We start from the raw sequence: 23,448 nt of genomic DNA on the forward strand, positions 1-23,448 counted from the left end.
CTTTGGTAGAGAATGAATTGTATCTAAAAATCAAATGCCTTAGATCTGATAGAGGAGGGGAGTTTATATTAGATGATTTTTTCAATTTTTGTTAACAACATGTAATCAAAAGACAATTTTCTATAGCTAAAACCTCTCAACAAAATGGAATTGTAGAAATAATGAACAAAACAGTTCAACAAATGACATGTACCATGCTTAATCAGTCAGGAACACCACACACCTTTTGGGGAGAAGTAGTACATACAATGGTTGTTGGCTTAATGGGCCCTGACCCAAGTTCGGCGTTAAGTAGCCAAGCAAATCCCTACACTATTGGCCCTTTTAGCATCAATCTGTGGAGCGCAAACTGAAGTCTCACCCGAAGCAGTATAGGGGGATGCAGGAACCAATTTTTCGTGCCCTGAGATGGTCGTTAGGTCGATCTTATACCCTAACCTCTGTCTTTGCGTAGATTGATAAGCCCTTATGGCTTATCGATGTTCCTTCTTCTCCGACCTTCAGAACCTTCATGTAGGTATATGAATGGCCTTCATGCAGCCCTAACCAGTGATCCAGGCAATTACGTGCCTCTGTAACTACATACAATTACAAGTTCCCGAATTACCTTAAGCGTTTGCCAATTTTACCATGCAATTAAGGTTATATTTCGCGTAAACATATATTCTTACTTGCATTCAAATAACAGATAGAAATAGATACATTCGCACATCAAATTAGCATTATAATGTAAATCTGGAACTTAACATAACATAATTGGATGCAATAATCTGAGACAAAATACATAGCAATTTCAAAATACTTCTCTTTATTGATGATTCAAGTTCCCAGTATAGATTCTATCCGCCCTATGCACATAGCTACAGGGGTCTGCGCACTCAGCTGTGGACTTCTACCCTAGGCCTCTGCGCACTCAGCTGTAGAGCCTCTACCTACGCTAAGTCTCTTGCTCTTAGCTCTCTTATTACCCAAAGCACCTAGAACTCTACTTCTTTCTTTTCTACTTTTTTTTTAGAACTTACTTAACTTCTTTTTATACAATCCCATGGTTTGCGAACCATGGTGGATCTTTACAACTGACATGATTCTTTACAAAACAAGGGTAGACAACCCTTAATGATTCTTGACATCTTCACACTTTGCGACCACAAAATGCGGAGACTTTACATTTATTTATACAAACTTTGGGCCTTTTGCCCCAAAACTTGGGTTTTTAACCCTAAAATTGATCCCTAGGGGACCCGTTCCCAACAAGCCCCCAACACAAACATGGTGACTCACCCTCGATTCACTCGGCTGGCACGGAGATCTTATCGTAAAGACCTCCCAGCTCGGCTTGGACAATTGCTACCTCGGTGGCGCACTGCACAGGTGTCTGCTTCATCTCCTCAACCAACTGCTCGGTCGTTGGCCCTACGTTATTAGCTTGGAGCTTCTGCTGAGTCTCCTGTAGACTAGCTAGCTTGCCTTCAATGGAGTCTGTGATCAAGTAGGCCTCGTCCAACCAAGGCTTCAAGTGGGCCTTTAGCATTGCCTCCTTGTGTTGATTTGTATCGACCTGTTCTTTCAATGCCTTGGCCTCTTGCAACTGCGTGAGTCTCTGTGTGATGGCGATAGTGCACGCTATCACTTTAACCTCATCGTAGCATTGTTGTAGTTCCCGCACTTCTATCTCCACCCTATGCACATTGGGGTCTTCTTGCAGGCTGGTGAGTACCTCGAGCAACTGCTTAAAAAGCATCGTGCAGTCCGTCACTACACTCACTACTGCTACTATTGCATCTGTCACGGAAGTTGCACATTGCTCCCTAACTTCCGGCGGAGTCGAAGGCTGGGCCTTCAGCTATAATTCTGCAATTTTGAGTTACAACTCCAGCTGAACCTTTGCCAAATTTGTGCGTGCGTCATGCATTCTTGCAGTGAGTTTCCAAAGCCGCACATCTACTGGCTCAATGGCCAGCTCCGGGATAGTTCTGCATGCCTCATCTACAACCTTGATTATGCGCTGATTTTTTTCAGTCAGGTCTATCACAAGGTTAATAGTGGAGTCTCTCTACACAGTCATCTGAGCATTGTTGAACTTTTGCTCGCTAATCACCTGTAAAGCGCGTTGTTCGCGGGCCCAAAGTTCCGCAATCACACCATCTTGCAGAAGGTGAAGCACCTCACTAGGAAGCATTGCCAAGTTAAGTCCCTCTCCCTTGAGGCTGTTGACAACGTGCCTGTTAGCTTTAGTCTATGTCATCAATGCTCCATCTGGCAGCACTATGGCTTGGGGTTCCCTTGCGCGCAGCATCCCTGTGGTTTCTGAGGTGCCAAGGGATAAACTGGTGGACATTGCGTTGGCCTGAATCTATGATGCATGGTTTTGCAACTCACGCAAACTCGTCTGAATAGCCCCTAACGCCCACTACTGCTACTGCTCGAACTCTTGCAACAGTTCCGTGGTGGCATCCCGTACTGCATCCCCTATATCATTCAGATCCCCCTCTATTAGGGTGATTGGATCCAAAGATGTCTTGCTAGCCTTGGACTTCTTCCATGGCCCTACCTTTTCTGGTCCTTTGGTGCACTTGATATGGAATGGAGTCGTCTCCGGGTCCACTCCTCCCTACTTCGTCTTCTCGTCCTCTTCTTCCTCTATTTTTGGTGAAGGCGACTTTTGACCTTCGTCAGAGCTACACTCCTCTTCTCCTACCTGCCCACCCGACTACTGCATGGAAGTGTGCTCTGCATTAGCCTTGTTGTCAACCTCCTTTCTCCGTTCCACGACCAATTGTTCCATCTTCAGCTTGGCCTCTTCCTTCTTGCATTGTTCGATGGACTTGATTGATCCTGCAACCAAGTCCGAGGTAGTGTGCCACTCTGCCTGCCAGTGGTCAAGGACCGCATCAATTGCATCATCTGTTGCCAAGTAGGGCAAGTCGTGCCACTTCTAGTCAGGGTCCTTTCGTGCCTTTATTGAGATGTGGTGGAAGTTAGCCTTGAATTCCACATATTCTTGCAATCTGTCAAAATTGGTAGGCGACAACCGTGGCTTGTGGTTGATGGCCATATGCATGTTCATCTCCATCAAGTTCCAAAAGATCTTGCTGTCTTTTATCCTCTGAGGATCCTTATTTGCCCACAGCGAAGCGTACTTCATTGCCTCTAGTAGGTCTGCTGCGATCGGAGGAAACTGACTATCTTCAGGTAGCTCCCATGTTACCAGCACTATGGACAGCAAGAGCTATGCGTAGTGGAATGGCTTGCTAAGATCTTGCACCTTGCAGCAGTTCATGAGGAACTCACTGCAGAGATAGCGTACCCAATTAAATAAAACTCCCTCCATGCATTAGGCCACCAAAGCTATGCCCAGTGCCGACACTTCATCTGTGCGACACTTTCGCATGACCTTCCCTACCAAGATTTGGGTTGCCACTTTAACCGCAGGGTCAGAGATACTCGTAATGGCATAGCCTTGCGGCTTCTTTACTAACTTGAACTTTTCCTTCATGGCCTCCACAAGGTCATGCTCGCTAGCCTTTCCACCAAATGTCATGACCAGATTTTCCCCTGTGTACGGCAGTCGCACGATCCTATGGATCAACATATCAGTGATGGGTATCAGCTCCTCTAGCCACAGACACCCATCGTGTACCAAACACAGCAGCTGCTTGATTACCACCATTGTGATGGGTGTGCGGTTGTAATGCGGCACCCATAGTAGGTTAAGCAGTCTTGTCTTATCCACGCCTTTCAGCCACTCCTCACCTCCAACACAGTTACTCCAGTATTTTTGTGGAACACCCTATGCATTAGTTGGTCTGTTGCTAAATGAGGGAACCACTCTATGTCCACTAAATCCTAGTCTTCTAATTTCAAAAGGGGGACACGCCCCAAGCGCGGTCCTTCGAACACAATTTGGTTTGGTAAGAGGGGTGTGTGGAGGGTGACCTTAATCTCATCAATGGCTTTGGGCACCTTGGTCTTGCCCCTACATGAAGGAACGTACTTAGGCAACTTAGTTATGGGGTCAGACCCCGCAATTTCAACATCCTCTGTTTCCATCCTAACATCCTCATCATCCATTGGTATATCCTCAATCTCTTCTTCTTTCGGATCTAAGTTAATCGTCTTGCCCTTTTCCTGTGTGATGGGATTATCCTTCTGTGGGTGTTTTCTGGGAGATGTGCGCATCAGCTGCGATGTCATGGCCTACTTTCCCTTCTTGTTCTTGGGATCCTCCTTGGTTTGGGTAGGCCTTGGTCTAGGTGACCATGGAGACTTCGATACTTCAGCTGGTTTCTCTGTAGATGCAACCCCCGAGGCATTTCCTTTTGCTACCATAGCGACCTCCGGAATAGCTCCGTCGGTTGTCATTGGTTCAACATCCATGGCTTCTGCTCCTAGAATAATTTCACAGATGATTTTGCGGTCAGTTTCTGGAAATCGATCGAACATTGGGCAATCAAGTAGCTCTTTGAGAAATGCACGGTTCATGCACAACACACAACACAACTCAAAATTTCTCAATATGCAAAACTTTTTCCACTGGGCAGCCACATGTAATTTATAGACCATTTTGAATTCAAATCCGACCATTTCCCCCAAAATCGATTCATTCATGTTAGATTGGCGGTAGATTTTCAAAGATCTTGCCTACAAATTCCAACTTAAATGTCACCCCCCCAAGCTCCATTTGGCCATTTTTTCATCGTCAAATCATGAACAGTGACTTTAATGGTCACTTTCTAGCTGCTATGCGTGGTTGCTCCCTTGGTAGCATAGCTCTTTGCGTGTTGTTGTGGACTATGTGACATTCCCTTGTTCCGCGCAGTTCTCTCCTCGCATAGATCTCCAACCCGGGCAGTGTATGTTATAGTTTCGTGCTTCCTTTCCACTGCCTGGAGTGCTAAGACTGTGATTTCCTCATACAGTCACCAAGATGGATTACCGGTGTATGGCTTCAATCAACTACCATTCACATTCCCTGGGAAGGGTTCTCCATTCAATTTAACCAGTTGAACTACTCCACCATTGGTAATCTCCTTGATGACATATGGCCCTAGCCAGTGCATCCTAAATTTCCCTGGAAATTTATCAAATTTACTGTCATATAACAAGCAATTTGATGTGCTAATTGTGCCATGCCTTTTCATGCTCCTTTTGATCTTGTTGTGAAATCCAGCTAGAAATCAGTCCTCCTCAAGCTCCGCCAGTTGTGCGAGCCTCTCTTCCAAGTCTCCGCAGTCTACCATTCTCATGAGTGCTGCTATGCACAGACTAGGTACAATGTATTCCATTGGCATCACAGCCTCTAACCCATCAGTGAAAGAGTATGATTCTTGGCCGCCTACATTATCCAGGACCTCGTCAGTGAACGGGATTGGGAAAGGATCATGCACACAAGTGTCATTCAATTTCTGGAGATCCATGCATATCCTTATTTCTTCTCTCTGTTTCTTTTCCTGAACCACTATCGAGCTTACCCAATCAGATTCTTCCACTGGTTCAATAATTCCTGCTGCAAGAATCTTATCTAACTCAGCACAGACCCTTTCCTTATACTTCAGATTAAGGCAGTAAGGTCTTTGTTTTACAGGTTTCACATCTAGTTTCAGGGTGATCTTCATGAAACCCAGGTCTCCTATTATTCCCTTTAGATTAGAAAACTTTATGGGGAACAAATCTTGATATTCATGGAGGAGCTCAGCGACCTTGTCTACTGTTGCATTGTCCCAATAATCCCCAATCTTTGCAAATTTCGGCTCCGCCTTTGTGCCAATGTTGACCTGCCTAGTTTTTAGCAGCGTGGTTATGTCTGGATCCTCTATCTGTGGACCTTCAACCTCGCAGTGACCCTCGGTTTCTGGAATATTAATCTTTTTGGGATCCTCATCTTCTTCTTCAGCAGTCACGTTATAACATTCTAGTGCGTGGTTCAGTTGGGTAGTCCAATCAGGTTGAATCAGGTCCAAAGGATCTTGCAGTATCCTAAAGATCGCTACTTTAACCTCCTGTAGCGCCACGTCAATACAGTCAAACCCATCCTCAAAGTTGAACGTCATTATAAACCCCTAGCACAAGATGTCCCATTCTTTAGTGCCATGGCAGAGCTCTGTTTCCAAGTACCAATTCATTGGTATGACATCCAGGGTATGACAAAACAGATGCACCCATTTAGGTTGGGGCTCCGCTCCATAAGCCTTAGTCCATTTGGCTAGGTGATCACGCATATCATCCCTTCCATCATACTTGTCTGTCATCCACACTTTCAGCTGTCCAAAACGTATTCTCATCATCCTCCTATAGTCATGCCAATCACCGAAATTATCCTTGTGTGTACCCTACCATCTTGTAGGCATAGCACGTAGTACATAGTCCAAGGCCTAGAAGTGATGCTTCTTCGACACTTCTCTCTCAAATGCATCCAAAAATTGATCAACATCAGTTAGCCCATCATAGTGAGGAAAATTCCTTCCTTTTGATGACACGCAGTGCAATGACTTGGTCATCATATTACAACACAGCATAGATACTTCATGCAGTCGTTTCTTCCAGTGCTCGAATTCTTCATCTGAATTTGATGTGTAGGAGCTCTCGCAGTTCCATGTGATATGTCCATCTACTGTCAGATTTACCCAATCCTAGTCTCGCGCCGTTATCTTGTAAATCTGGTCCAAATCGTCATCACTTTCATAATCACGGACTGGTTCTGTATAGCGTGGTCCTTCTGCAAGATCTAGTGGCACCACTACGCGGAGCAACTTCTTTTCAAATATCATCTTTCGCTTCTTTAGGTTGATTACCCCATTCATGTCAGTGGCCCAATCGATTCCAAGGAGCACAAGGTAGGGATTGCTATCATCCACAATCTCTATTACCTCAAAATCCACCAGTGTGCTCGCGCCTTTGATGTCAACTGTCACCCCTTGCAGCCTCCCCATCAGGATAATTTTTTGTTGATTCGCCATCCTTAACTAGATCAGAGACCACTGGAGTGTAGGTCTCCCCATTCTTTCCCATGTTTTCTTTGGAAAAACATTGCATCAGACCCCAGATCCAAGATAACTTGGTCCATTTCGCATTACCCTATCTATGCGGTGAGTCTCGTCTCACACCCAATCCTCGCCTTATGCTTGCCAAGCTTTTTGACTATGTGCGGTTCACCAGTAGCGCTATCCTTTCCAGCACAACGATTCATCAATTCCTACAGGCCCTTCACAGCCTTACTATCATAGAACAATTTCATGCAGGTCTCCAAGAACGTGGTAATCATGGATGGGTCCATTTCTTCAACTGGTTTCTCCTGAATTCCTGATGTATAGGCCTCAACGAAGCTTTTCTTTTCTTCCATAAATGTTTCTTTTGCATGCTCCAAATCAAACCTAGTATCCTTTTCTAGTGCTTTGCGGACCCATTCACCATTTGTAGGTTGCTTCCCTTTATCCTCCCTAGTTGTGGTTCCACTTCGCAGCATAATGTTTACCTTAGGGTCCTCCTTGCGAGGCTCAACCCTCATCATCTAGAGGTTCTGCGTCGGCTACAGAGGCTACGCCCGCTTTTCATGAATCTTAGCCAACAATATAGGGAAATCCTCAATCGCATGGTCAAATTGAGTACAGTTACGATATGACAATCATGTTGGATTCAAACAGTCCCTCGAGTAGTGTCCTGGTCCTCCACAATTGTAACAAATAAGTTGCCCTTAGCCTCTACCAAGCCCCCCTCCACCTTGGCCTCAGCCTCGCCCCTGATACTCACCTCGCATTCCCCCAACGCCTTGTTCTGGAGGCCGCGTTTCTACCTACACCCTGTATGCGTGTGTCACGTCCATCATTAATTTGTAACTACGACAATTGCACTCGTCATGACCTACTAATTGATAGAAATTGCAGAAGAGCTATTGTGGTGTTTGTATGAATTTCTGCAGCAAATGACAATTGTCGGTCGCATGTTTCCTAGTCACCTAGCATATAGTGCACCATAGTAGGGGCCTTGCACTTGGCCCTGCCATAGCCTCCGGTCATAGAGATATTGGTCCCCCTGCGACAACATAGTTCGCAAAGACTGGATAGTGATCCTTGTCATGCCCCTGAACTTTGCATTTTAGGCACCAAACTTCTTTGAATGTCTCTGGCTGAGCTATTTTGTCCTTCTTAAAACTTTGCATTTCGAGGCAAAGGTTCTGCAACTGCACATGAATCTGTTGAACCCCCAGATTAGCATCCTGCATTGTTGTGTCATGCAGTCTCATCGCGATTTCTAGAGCTTCTGCCTATGTCCCAATCTTTTGTTGTGATAGCGCAACCCTTAGGTGGGGTAGGAGAGAGGCCACAAACCATTTGCGGTGCTTCCCATCAGTTAGGTTCATGTTGGCTTCACGAATCATACACTTCAATCTTTGATCCAAATCCTAGGGCATCTCCCTAGCTCATAATGATCTCCTTGAATCACACAATTGATTGTGCTTGAGATTTAGGTCTACTAAATTCTCTATTCAGCATAGCCTAGATATCTTCCAAGGTGGACGTTGGGTTATCAGTATTGTACTTAATGTACCACATTAGTGCATAGTCCTGTAAAGTACTAACCAGTGTGGCTTTCTTCATTTGGTCATCTGTGATACCTTGAGCTTTCCATATAGCCTTCGCGACAAACCAGAATTGGTTCGGATATTCATTTCCTACACCCTTGGATATGGGTAGATTTACTGAATTCACCATGTTGAATAGTGGTGGAGGTGGGGGTGGTGTGGGTGATGGGGTGAGTGGTGGGGGTGAGGATGGAGGCAGTGTGGATGGATGGGACAAGGATGGAGGTGGTGTAGGTATTCGCGGGAACCCTTGTCTTATCAGCTAAACAACGCTCAGTGGAGAAGATTGCACTACTCCTTCATCGTCACTCAAAGGAGGCTCGATCAACAGGCTATACTCAGGACCTTTTCTTCCTCTATCCCTGAAAGACTTTCCACTTCACGTAGCTCCAAACATCAAGGTAACCGCATGACCCATTTTTCACACAAGAGCATCTTAATCTAAGTATTTAGTGACTTCAAATACTTACCTCGTGGTCCTTTAAAGAAGCGGCGCTCTGCTTCACTATAACTAACAGAAGTATCAAATGCGAACTCTGTCACAAATCCTCCTATGATGTGGTCAAGCCAATGGTTGACAGTGCATGCAATATTATCTTCAGAGGCTTCCAATCTCTGTACTAACTTCGGTGTCCAAACAATCAAATTGTCAAGCCTCCACCTTCCTTGGTCATCTGCCAACTTTGTGATCCACTCATATAACTCAACTCAGAAGGAACATAAGAAGATTTCATGTATTTCTATGTATAGATATATGTCCAATCACTATTCTTTCATCAATTGCAGATTTGTGTTCTCTTGTGCTGCAAATTCATGGATCTTTCTATCCAACCAGTTTTCGATCTCTTTCTTATTTGGATTCCAATGATATGACATCACACATATCATTATGCAGATCCCAGTCCCGGCAATGAAACCATTTGTTGGCTTGATGGACCCTGAGCTAGGTTAAGCAGTGAAGCAAATCCCTACGCTATTGGCCCTTGTAGCATCAATCTGCAGAGCGCTGACTAAACACCCGAAGTAGTATGGGGGGATGAAAGAACCAAGTTTTTGCACCCTGAGATGGTCGTGATGTCGATCTTATACCCTAACCCCTGTCTTTGCGCAGACTGATAAGCCCTTAGGGCTTATCAATGTTCCTTCTTCTCCGACCTTCAGAACCTTTGCAAAGGTATACGACTGACCTTCGTGTAGCCCTAACACGCGATCCAGGGACTTACATGCCTCTATAACTACATATGGTTACAAGTTCCCGAATTACCTTAAGGTTTCACCAATTTTACCATGAAATTAAGGTTATATTTTGCATAAACATATATTATTACTTGCATTCAAATAACAGATAGAAATAAATACATTTGCACATCAAATTAGCGTTATAATGTAAATCTAGAACTTAACATAACATAATCAGATGTAATAATCAGAGACAAAATACACAACAATTTCATAATACTTCTCTTTATTGATGATTCAAGTTCCTAATACAGATTATATCTGCCTTGCAGACAGAGCTGCAGGGGTCCTCACACTCAGTTGCGGACTTCTACCCTAGGCCTCTGCGCACTCATCTGCAGAGCCTCTACCTACACTAAGCCTCTTTCTCTTAGCTCTGTTATGACCCAAAGCACCTAGAACTCTACTTCTTTCTTTTCTACTTTTTTTAGAACTTACTTAGCTTCTTTTTATACAATCCCATGGTCCACAAACCATGGGTGGATCTTTATAGCCGACATGATTCTTTACAAAACAAGGGTGGACAACCCTTAACGAGTCTTGAAATCTTCACGCTCAACGACCACAAAATGCGGAGAGTTTACATTTATTTATACAAACTTCAGGCCTTCTGCCCCAATACTTGGGTTTTTAACCCCAAAATTGACCCCCAGGGGACCCATTCCCAACAATGGTGGATATAATTAACAAAGATCATGTTCAAGTAAATAATGATAAATCTCCATATGAACTCTAGTATGGTAAGCCTACAACTTTCAAACACTTTAGAATCTTTGGAAGAAAATGTTTCATAAAGAAAAATGATAATAACCTTGGAAAGTTTGAATCCAGAGTTGATGAAGGAATCCTCCTTGGATACTCTTCCATAAGCAAAGGATATAAATGTTACAATAAAAGGCTCCAAAAGATTGTTGAAAGTATAGATGTTGTGATTGATGAAGCATCCACAGGTACCAAAAAAGAAGAACAAGAAGATGATGAACCTCTCCCTACTCAAATCTAAGAGGTTGTAGGAGAAGAAGTTTAGAGAAGCATCAAGAGAAGGAAATGAAAATACATGTATGTCATAAAAGACTCCATCAAGGTATGTTCAGAAAAATCTTCCTGAATCTCAAACTCTAGGTAATAAGGAAGCAGGGATACAAACTAGAAGGACTTTTGTTGAAACATCTATTCACATAGCCTTACTATACACAATTGAACCTAAAAATGTGAATCAAGCAAGAAAACATGAATGTTAGGTTAAGGCAATGCATGAAGAAATTAATCAAATAGAAAATAACTATACATGGGAACTAGTACCAAGGCCTCATGATAAAAATGTAATTGGGACAAAGTCAGTGTTCAAGAACAAACTAAATGAGAATGGAGAAATAATTTGAAACAAAGAAAGACTTGTATGTAAAGGCTATGCTCAACAAGAAGTGATAAACTTTGAAGAGACATTTGCACTTGTAGCTAGGTTGAAGCCATAAGAATGTTTCTTGCATTTTCTAGATTTTGTAGGGAACTAGAAGAAGAAGTTTATATTGAACAACTTGAAGGATTTGTACTAAAAAATGATAAAAATATTGTTTGCAAACTTAAGAAGGAATTATATGGGTTAAAACAGGCTCCTCGTGCATGGTATCATTATCTTGACTGGTATCTTCAACAAAAAAGTTTCAAGAAAGGATCTGCAAATAACAATTTATATATCAAATATGATAAAGACACACTTTTAGTGTTGGTGATCTATGTTGATGACATCATATTTGGAAGTAATATTGATATGAACTTATATAGGAATGCAACAAAATACAGATACAAACATAAACATTGAGATGAAACATAAATAAAACTGCATTTCATTAATATCAAAGAACTGAAATATGCTACATAAAAATGGAAATAAACTAGCTCGAGCAATGGTAACTTATCTCTGAGAAGAGAAGTGGCAGCTACAAGGCTTTGAACTGTGTTACAATGAGGCTCAAGGGAATTTTTATTATTGAATAATAAGGGAAAACCCTAAACAACCAAAACCCTAACCCCAGGAGATGGAACGCCAAGAGTTTATGGGCCCCGTTGGGGTTAGTTAGGCAGCCAACCTCCTGGGGTTGTAACTTGGCCATATGATCTCTATTTGGCGCGTACAATACCTAGTTGGAAATATCTCTCTGAGTACTAAAGTATTTGTTGCAGGCCCTTATCAATGGTTGTGGGTCTACTGCGAACCTTAAAAAAATGTCATTTAGGGCGTAAAATTATCTTAGGAAGTTTGGGACATAAAAAACTACTAAAAATAGTAAATGTTGCTATGATCAATGAAATGGATGAAACTGACTGGAGGTCTGGGTGGAATAGTCACCAATATCCACCTAGATTAGTCCTCTCCCCTTAGGAATAAATGGTCCCCATTGCATGTAGAGTCTCCATGAGGTGAGGAATTTTTTTGTTGAACCTGGTCCCTAGTGAACCACTTGCCCTGGTGAAGGAGTTGACCTACTTTGACAACTTAATATAGCTAGATCCTCTGATGATGAGTGTTCTTGATCTATATGTCCATGATCCTATTAGTTGTGGCTCGTTCAATGTAGCTGGGGTTGAGCTCTGTTGGTGTTAACCATGTGTCAACTTCTAAGAAACATCGAATGTGTCCAACAATGGGGCAAAGTATGGTCCTATTTGGTCCCAAGGAATGATGAAATTTTGAGCTCAAAGGAATTTTCCTCTACAGCCTTGGTGATGGTGTACAACCTATATCAGCAAGGGTGAAGTTTGTGGTGGGGCCTAGCAAGGCACTCCTTTTGCAGATGTAACCAAAATTTGTCACCCACCTAGAACTTGTGTGGCATCCGATGTTGATCATGATGTTGTTTGTACTTAGCATTAGCTCTATCCAATATGTCATGGCCCTACTAGTAGATGTGTTAAATGCATTGAACAAAGTTGTTAGCCCTTGTTCAGCCTAGACATGAGTTGAATCTACATGAGTAACTACAAATGGTATTGCCATATCAATGGGACATAGTGGCTGGAATCCCAATCCCACCTGAAAGGGGTTGAGACTAGTTGAGCTATGGATATCTCTGTTGTAAATATGTTAGACATAGGGGAGGTTTTCATCCCATGTGAATGGATGCTTCGAGCTGTACATGTGCATAATGTGCATGATCATCCTGTTGACAACCTTTGTTTGGCCATTAGTTTGGGGGTGGAAGGTCATGGACTTAGTGAGCTTGGCATCGAGCATTGACCAAAGGCTTGAAAAAAATGCACTCAGGAACCTGCTATCGCGATCTAAGATAATGGACTATGGGATCCCAAATTGTACCCACACTCATTCAAAGAAGGGCTTAGCAGAGGCTTTTGTTAGGATACTCTTCTTGTAGGCTACCAGAATGACCATCTTAGAGAATTTATCGATGACCACAAAAACATAGTCATTGCCACTGCTTAGTAGAAGGAAGGCCCAACATGTAATCCACGGAGATGGATTCCCAAGGATGAATAGGAGTGGGAAAAGGAGTATATAGGTCTTGCCTCTTGATGGTCAGTTTGGAAATGGCACAGGCAGTGTAGGATCTGATGTACTTCCTAACATATTGTCGAAGGTTCGGCGAATAAAAATAATTCTATAGCATTGCCATTGTTTTCTCTACTCCGAAATGTCCAACAACCTTATTGTAGTGTGCCTCCCAAAGCATCTTTGCACGCTCGCTTGAAGGAAAAAAAAGGTGTCCCAGGTGGCATAATAGTGCACCCTCAAGGTGAAAATCAGGAACTTGCTTGCCTTCCAAGAGGATCTAGTATGTGTTGCTGAATTATGGATCGCTCTTATAAATATGTTGCCACTCCGAAGTCTCGTGTCCACAAGAGTCGAGCATAGTGGTGAGTGCCATGACTGGTGGTTTGAGGAAGTCTGAAACATTATTGGTGTTTCCCTTCCTGTACTTGATGTTCAAATGGAATTGTTGCAGGTATGTGGACCATTTCTAATGGCAATTATTTTGCAACTTTCTACGTGTTTGTATGAACTACAGGGGCAAGTGGTCTGTGTGGATGACCATTTCCTGCCCCAGAATGTAATGCTTCCATTGCAGACAGGGTTTCACAATGGAATACATCTCTTTGTCATTGAGGGATACTTCCAGACAATGTCTAAAAGTGTCTCACTGTGATATGCCACTAGATGCCCTTGCTGAGTAATAGCTGCAAAATTAACATAGTCATAGGCATCTGTCTCAATCTCAAATAGTTGTTGAAGGTCTGGCAATATGAGCACTGGTGTAGAGCAGAGGCCATGCTTCAATTTTAAAAATGCCTTATGTTGGGATTCAAACCAAAAGAACTTTGCTTTCGCTCCACCCTTAGTGACTTGACTCAAAGGCCAAGTGATATGAAAGAACCTCAACACGAACCTGCTGTAGAAATTGGCAAGACTCGGAAAGTTGCGGAGCTCTGTTAGAGTGGTTGGGGCGGACCAATCCCGAATAACTTATATCTTGGTTGGGTCCACATGCACGCCCCACTCATCAATTATGTACCCCATATAGAACATGGTTCATACCAAAAGTGCATTTCTCCAAATTGTCACACAACTTGTGTTGTTGCAGCGTTTGGAGGCCATGTCGAATATGGTGGAGGTGATCTTCCAAACTCTGGATGAATATCAACATTTTGTCCAAACAAACTACCACGAATGAGTTGGTGAAGGGCCGCAATATGTCATCCATCAGCCTCATGAAGGTTGCGAGGGCATTCGTCAACCTAAAAGGCATGACCAGCCATTTGAAAATTCCCTCCTTGGATTTGAAGGTAGTCTTCCACACATTAGAGGGTTCGATTGATACTTGGTGGTAACCATACTTCAAGTCAATCTTGTTGAAATATTTGACCCCCTTGAGCTGGTCCAGAAGGTCATCAGTCTATGGGATTGGATACCTATTCTGGACAGTGATCTTATTCAATGCTCGATAATCAATGTAGAGTCTCCAGGTCTCGTCCTTCTTCTATATATACCGACACGATTGGGATCCCACAGGGTTATGAACTTGTATTGATATGCCCTTTCTCCAACAACTCCTAAATTTTCCTCTTGATTTCATCGTTCTCTAGAACAGAGCACTGATAGATTGGTCCGTTGGGTAGCGGCACGCCCGGGGTCAGATTGATGGAGTACTTGACCTAACAGTGTAGGGGTTACCCCGTGGATGAGCTGAAGAAGTCCCTGTACTCCTCCACGACCTTGTCCATTTGTTGTTGTTGTGTAGAGGAGCCTTGTCTGGAGGTCGTGGATGTGGCCACAATATTCTTCTTTCCTCCAGGGCGAATCATAAGGAAGATAAATTTCCTATTCTAGGAAATGATCTTACTACATTTCTTCATAGAGATCAAAGAGATGGCAGTAGGTGGTGCTACCTCCAGTATTCTCTATAACTTATTGCCCAAAGAAATAATAATAGTGCGAGGCATAGACTCATACACAACATGAAGCTTCCACAAGTATGGTTGGACTAATAATACATCACACACTTCAAGAGGAGAAACATCATATAATACCTCATATGTGAAGGGCTTGATGTTGTAGGGAAGGTGGCACTACTCGCTGATGTGGATATCTCATCCTTGGTGAAGCCACCTGATGGTGTACAGTTGCGGGTATGGTGTTTTTGGTAGGCCTAGAAGCTTCACGACCTTTGTTGAAATGAGGTTCTTTTGGCTTTAGTTGTTGACAATGAACTACAGTGGAGAACCCTTCACCCACATCTTTGAGTGCAAGATTCACTCTAAATCCTCTAGATATTTGGGCTCAGTATTTTGGATCTTGGTTATGGCAACGGTGGCACTAGGATCCACATCAATAATTTGCTTCCCTTTGTCATTTTCCTTGTCAGGTTCTGACTCAGTGTCAGAACATGCATCTAATTCAGAAGCTTTCAACTCGGCCACCAATGATTTCCTGGCTTGACACTCACTTGTGTTGTGAGAGGAGCTCTTATGGAACTCACACCATTTTCATGTATCATTCTTTGTCTTCATGGTGTTGTTATTTGCTCGTGGCTTCGACAGGTTGTCCTAGGTTCCCCCACCTTGGCTTTGTCCTTTTTTCTATGGTTTGGAGGCACCTCCCCCTTGCTTCAGATTCAAAGATCCAAATTCTTGCTTCTTCTATTTAAATTTATGCTCAATCTTGAAAGTGTATCGATAGGCGATGCCAAGTGAGGAGATGTCTAGGAACTCCATCTCATCCTAGATGTACTTGTATAGACAAATGTAGTACTTGAGTACCAAATGCCTCTCAGAATCCTTGATACCCAACTTCATGCAAAGAGTATGAAAAATATTTGTGAACTCCCAAACATCTTGGTCCCTTCCCTACCACATCGTGGCCCACTTTATGTATTTATCTTCATAGCTCCCGATAGGATAATATTATTGCTTGATGGCATCTCAAAATTAATTCCAAGTGGGTGCGACTAAAAATAGTGAGGGTTCACTCTTGTCCTTCTATTCACATTAGGTTTCCCACCAGTCCTTGACATGGGTCGTGGCTTTGAGGAGTGAAAAAGTAATATTTTCCTGATTGGAAAAGTCATGAACCAAAAAATATCCTTCCAACATATTTAACCATCTATCTACAAAGTCCACATATATCTGGCCTTCAAATGTGGGAATGTCAAAATTGACTTGTACCTAAAAGGGAGTGGCACCTCCAGAGTGGTTGCTGGATGAATATGCGTCGCCTGTGGGTAGTCATCGAAGGATCTGGGCAAAGTTATCCATCAACGCATTCCTCTGTCGCTTGAGGGATTCCTTGAGAAATATTTTGAAAGGATCTTCTGCTCGTATTTATTTTCTTCCACCATGGGAGGTCGTTGGGGTTTGCGAGGCTAGTCTTGTAAAGGTTCAGCCAGTTCGAGCCCTAACTCCTTATACCCTGACCTCGTTGGGGACATACAAAGAAAAAGATAGAAAGAGCAGACTGCTCAGATACCATTGATCCAGAATTATATAAGAATGCAACATAATATAGATGCAAACATAAATACAAATATGTAGCATAAATAGAACTTCATTTCGTTAATATCAAAGAACTGAAATATGCTTACATACAAATGGAAATAAACTAGCTTGGGCGATGGTAGCTTATCTCTAAGAAGAGATGTGGTGGTGAATTGCGTTAAAATGAGGCTTAAGGGCCTTTTTATTATTGAAAAATAAGGGAAAACCCTAAACAACCAAAACCCTAACCCCAAGAGATGGAACGCCAAGAGTTTGTGGGCCCTGTTGGGGTTAGTTTGGTAGCCAACTCCCCGGGGTCGCAACTTGGTCATATGATCTTTGTTTAGCATGTACGATACCTTGTTGGAAAGATCTCTCTGAGTAATACAAGATTTATCACAACCTTATGTGCACAAGCTTGTAGAAAACCTAAAAAAACAATGTTTAGGGGGTCAAAATAGCTCCAGAAGTTCAGGACCCGAAAAATTACTAAAACTAGTAAATGCTACTATAATCAAGGAAACATATGAAGCTGACTAGAGGTCCAGGTAGAATAGGTGGGTGGCCACCAATATCCACCTGGATCAAATATTGAATCTATGAGCCAAGTATTTGCTTCAGCTATGCAATAGGAATTTGAAATTTCATTACTTGGTGAGCTCACATATTTTCTTGGTCTTCAATGTTGAGAAATGGAAACAAGAAATTCTAGTTTAATTTGTCCTTGAATTAAACTGAAAATTAAAATCGAATTCTATTCTCATAGCAACTTGTAAAAAGTTAATTAAGTTTAATTAGGTTATTTAGCTTAGGAATTTCGATTTGGAAGTCTTTCTGAAGTCATGTATATGTTCTCCCTAAATTTTAGGGGTCCAGTATGTGTTTAAATTGAGTTGGAAATTAGATCACTCAGTTTACTGAGTTAAGTTCAGTTAAATTAGTTCTAAATTGTTTTTGGAACTAATAGAGGTCTAATATTCAGTTGGTGCACTAATGAATCCACTAGTGCTACTCCAGTTAACTGAATATTCCCTCATGAGAAACTCATGCATGTCAGTTCAGAGAAAGACCCAGTTGAGACTAGAGTGCAGGGACAATGTACTATCAGTGGTATTTACTAGAGTGTAAATATCATGCATGCATCAGAGGGATCCTATGTTTGGATTCATAGTTTTGGAAGCATGAATTCCTTTTAAATACGAGCTATTCATCTTAGGAATTACGCAAGAGATTAGGGGCTTGGAGAGCTGATGAATAGGCTAAGGATTTAGCTTGATCTAGCTTGTGAGCTGAGAGAGTTGAGCATACTTGTGCAGAATTCTTCTAGTGAGAACAAGATTTGTATATTCACTCATATTTCTTATATACGCAATACAAATAGTGAATTTTTTAGCAGTGGATTTCCCCATATACATCTTGTGTTATATGCCATTGATTTATCTTCCTCTTGTTCATATTATTTTAATCGATCTATTGGCTTCCACTGGTTGAAAGTAGAAGTAGATTCTTGTCTTTTGATTTAGTACATTACATGAACTTGTGAATCTATAAGATTTTCTACATGGTATCAGAGTTGAGAACAATATACTAGAGGATATTTCGAAGTTTTGAGTTTTGGGTTACAGGTGAAATTCGAATTTGCAATACATACTTCAGGATCAACAAATGGTGTTCTACAGTTTGCACCTCGAGTATGCCTTGGAAGGAAGCTCGAATTTTATAGCCTGGAGGGATAAAGTGGAGGTTGTGCAAGAGGATAATAACGTGAAGAAATTCGTTGATCAATAAATTCCTAATCCAACAACATCGGATGCGCAAAATTTGGTCTAATGGAAGAAGTGTATGGCAAAGGCGAGGCAGATAATCCTTGAGGGAGTTCGAGACCACATTGTATCGAGTCTCCATGGAAAATAAACTTTGTATGCTATGTGGAAAAATTTGATAGACTTGTATTAGAACAACAATGACCAAAGGATATTGGCACTGAAGGACAAACTTCAGAAAATAAAAAATGGAGAAAGGAAAGACTATTCCAAAATACTTGAACAAGTTCACTCAATGTCGTGATGAACTTAGAAGTGTTGGAATCACGGCTTCCAAGGATGATATGGTGAGTATTGATCTTCTAGGACTCCCAAAGAGTTGGCATGGTTGTCAGGACTCTGTCAATGGTCGGGAGAAGCTGCCAGATTGGGAATGACTGTGGTCGTATTTAATGCATGAGGAGATCAGGAGGAACACCAGGGATGGCTCTTCATCACACACTGATGATGAAGAGAATTTTGCCTTATCGATTAAGGAAAATAAGGTGAAAGGGAAAGATCCCATTCCAAATCAGATTCTTATCATGGAGTAAGAAGAAATACATGACGAAAGTTAAGTGCTTTCATTGTCATGAGCTGGGCCATTTTGCTACAAATTGTCCACTCAAGAAGTCTAAGAAGAAGTCCTCAAGAGGAGCGATGGGTGAGGCTTTGGCCTCTCAATTCGAATTGGACTTTTCCCTCATTTCATGCATGGTGTCATCAATGATGGGATGTGTATGTTACTTAGACAGTGGAGCTTCATTCCACATGACTGGCGACAAAGAGTTATTTAGTGACCTGGAAGAGAAAGATCTCCAAATGCATATCGAGATGGGTGACGTTGGGAATTATAGTGTTACTGGATTGGGCACAATTACTTTTCAGAGGGAGCATGGGGCTCCACTCACCTTGAAGAATGTTATGTATGTTCCCAGGTTGAAGAAGAGCTTGGTATCTGTTACCATGCTTGACGATAGAGGCTATGTTGTGATCTTCTCAAAAGGAAAGGTGTTCCTTCAACACATAGCCACGGGTCAAGTGAAGAAGACAGGGATTCAAGTGAAGAATCTCTATAAGCTGGATGTAGAGGAGTGTGCTTCTTTGAGCAAGAAGAAGAAAGGGTGAAGATCCGAGACATTGGTGAGTTTTGACAGAGGTGATTGGGCCACTTGCATCATGGGGCTTTGAAGATATTGCAACAGATATCTGTTGATATTCCCAAAGGTACGCTTGAGCAAGTTGATACATGCAAGGGGTGTACTTTGGGAAAGTACACCAAGTCTTCCTTTCATGACAGAGACAATCGAGAATAGGCTATTCTAGAGAGAGTCCATTTATATGTGTGTGGACCATTCTCGATAACATCCACAGCCAAACACAGGTATTATGTTATATTTGTTGATGACTTTTCTCATAAATGCTGGATGTTTTTCATGTAGAAAAAGGATCAAACCTTGACAAAGTTTTGTGAGTTTAAAGCATTGGTGTAGAAAGAGTCAGGCAAGAAGGTTAATGCTCTACGAAGTGATAATGGTGGTGTGTATGTATCAAACTAGTTTAAGAACTTTTGTACAGCAGAAGGTATTAAACAAGAGTTGACGGCACCGCATAACCCTTAGTAGAATGGGGTGGCTGAAAGGAAGAACAAAAGCATAGTAGGGGAAATGAGGTCAATGTTGGATGATCAGGGCCTAACACTACACTTGTGGGCTGAGGCATGTGACACAATAGTTTATGTTCAGAACCGTAGCCCATGTCGGATACTTGAGATGAAGACACTAGAGGAGGCTTATTCCGGTAAGAGTCCAAATGTTGGTCACTTCGGGATTTTTGGGTCATTGGTATATTTCCATGTGACCAAATATGCATAGAAGAATCTTGATCCAACAACAGAGTTGGGGATATTTCTGGGGTGCACTGATACACCTCACAACTATTGGGTGTACTTGCCAACCAGCAAGATGAGAGTGGTTCGCAAGGATGTCAGATTCGATGAGGAGAAGGCCATGCGAGTTTTCCTTGAGAGGGAGCTTGAGCTACATGTGGATGAGGAGATTTTAGCTCCTAAGGTTGAGGAGCCTCAAATTGATGTGGAGCAGCCACATGTAGAGGATCTGGGAGTGGAGACATCCACTTAGGAAGAGTCTTCCAGAGAGGGAAGAAAACGCACTAGAGAGGTTGACAGATTATTGGATGATGCATGGGAGAATGTGGGAGTACCCACTTCTTAGCACAGGTAGAGGAGGTCACCTGAGAGGTACACTAGATACATGGCTCTTATGGGTGAATGTGTTATGACAAAGCCATCTTCCTTTAAGGAAGTAGTGCAGCAACCAGTTTGGGTTGATGCCATGGTGGAGGAGTATGACTCCATACTTCATAACAGTGTTTGGGATGTGGTCCCAAGACTGGAGGACAAGTCAGTGGTGAGCTCTTGTTGGCTTTAAAAGGTAAAGCAAGCTACATATGGTAGTTTGGAGAAGCATAAGGCTAGATTTTTGGCCCATGGATTTTCACAGGTAGAGGGGATTGATTATGATGAGACCTTTGCTCCTATTGCAAGGTACTCATCAATCAAATCTATATTGGAATTATCAGCACTGATGGGTTGTAAGATATATCAGATGGATGTGAAGACAACCTTCCTTAATGGTGTGATTGAGGAAGATGTGTACATAGAGCAGCCTGAAGGTTTTGAGACCTTTGATGGTGAGTCGCATGTGTGCCGGCTCAAGAGAGCATTGTATGGGTTGAAGCAAGCACCCCGTGTTTGGTACACCAAGATAGATAGCTACTTCACCAGGTTGGGTTTCATGAAGAGTGAAGAAGATGTGAACCTATACCACATAGTGGTGGAAGGTAAATTGATGATCATTGTACTTTATGTTGATGATCTTATGCTGATAGGTGATGATCAGCTAATCAAACCTTGTGAGGAGTACCTTGCAAGAGAGTTTGAAATGAAGGACATGGGGCTCATGCATTACTTTCTTGCCATGGAGGTATGGCAGGGAGATGGGGAGTTGTTTGTGTCTCAGGGAGGGTATGCCAATGAGATACTCAGGAGATTTTGCATGGAGAGAAGAAAACCCATGGAGACTCCTCTAGCAGGTAACTAGAGGAAGGAGGATGCTACTTTGGGAGAAGTAGTTGAAGTTATTGTTTACTAGAAGCTTGTGGGTTCACTCGTGTACTTGGTGAAAACATGGCCGGATAAGTGCTATGCAATTAACCAGCTTAATCAAGCGATGGTTATGCCTACCTAGTTGTATTGGAAGGCAGAAAAGCATGTGTTGAGATAACTTAGGTTCACTTCTTAGTATGGATTATGGTACATACATATAGAAGGAGTGAAGCTTCAAGGCTTCACCAATGCAGATTTCTTAGGGATTACATTTGAAAGGAAGAGCACATCAGGAGGGGTCTTCAGTATTGGGTCAGTGGTAGTTTCTTGGTACAATATGAAACAAATATTGGTTGTACTCAGTTCAGTAGGGGTAGAGTACATGGCTACGAGTCAGGCAGCATGTGAGGTCATCTGGATGAGGAAGATCCCAGTTGGTTTGTTTGGTCAGCAAATGGATCCAGTTGGGATTTACTGTGATAATCAGAGTTGTATCAAACTTTTTGAAAATCCCGTTTTTCATGATCGGACCAAGCATATTGATATTTGATATCATCATCTCAAAGATTGTGTATTGAGGCAGATTATGTTGTTAGAGTACATTCCCATGGAGGAGAAAGATGTTGACATTTTGACAAAGGCATTGTCAAGATGTAAATTCAAGTTTCATAGAGACATGATCGGGGTAGTTGATAATTCCTTTCTTGTTGAGAGGTTGTGTTGAGAAATGGCAACAAGAAATTCTAGTTTAATTTGTCCTTGAATTAAACTGAGAACTAAAATCAAATTCTATTCTCATAGCAACTTGTAAAAAAATAATTAAGTTTAATTAACTTAATTATCTTAGGAATTTCGAGTTGGAAGTCTTTCTGAAGTCATGTATATGTTCTCTCTAAATTTTAGGGGCCCAATATGAGTTTAAATTGAGTTGGAAATTAGATCACTCAGTTTACTGAGCTAAGTTCAGTTAAATTAGTTCTAAATTGTTTTTGGAACTAATAGAGGACTAATAGTCATTTGGTGCACTAATTCATCCACTAATGCTACTATAGTTAACTTAATATTCCCTCATGAGAAACTCATGCATGTCAGTTCAGAGAAAGATCTAGTTGAGACTAGAGTGCAGGGACAATGAACTATTAGTGGTATTATTTACTGGAGTGTAAATATCATGCATGCATCAGAGATTGATCCTATGTTTGGATTCACAGTTTTGGAAGCATGAATTCCTTTTAAATACATGTTATTCATCCTAGGAATTATGTAAGAGATTAGGGGCTTGGAGAGCTTCTAAATAGGTTAATGATTTATCTTGAGCTAGCTTGTGAGCTAAGAGAGTTGAGCATACTTGTGTGGAATTGTTCTAGTGAGAACAAGCTTTGTATCTTCACTCATATTTCTGATATATGCAATACAAATAGTGGGGTTTTGAGAAGTAGCTTTCCCCAGATACATCTTGTGTTATGTGCCATTGATTTATCTTCTTCTTGTTCATATTGTTTTCATCGATCTATTGGCTTCCGCTGGTTGAAAGTAGAAGTAGATTCTTGTCTTTTGCTTTAGTACATTGCATGAGCTTGTGAATCTACATGATTTTCTACATTCAAGTTCATCAATCTAAAGATGTTATATTTATTTCTCAAACCATGTATCTCAAGTAGATTATGAAGATGGAATGGAAGATTGTAAACATTTATTCACACCAATGGAAACAT

Source organism: Pinus tabuliformis, chromosome 5_1 (assembly GCF_031772625.1).
Source record: "Pinus tabuliformis cultivar Carrire ecotype Pingquan chromosome 5_1, CPIR1, whole genome shotgun sequence".
NCBI classification, from domain to species: Eukaryota; Viridiplantae; Streptophyta; class Pinopsida; order Pinales; family Pinaceae; genus Pinus; species Pinus tabuliformis.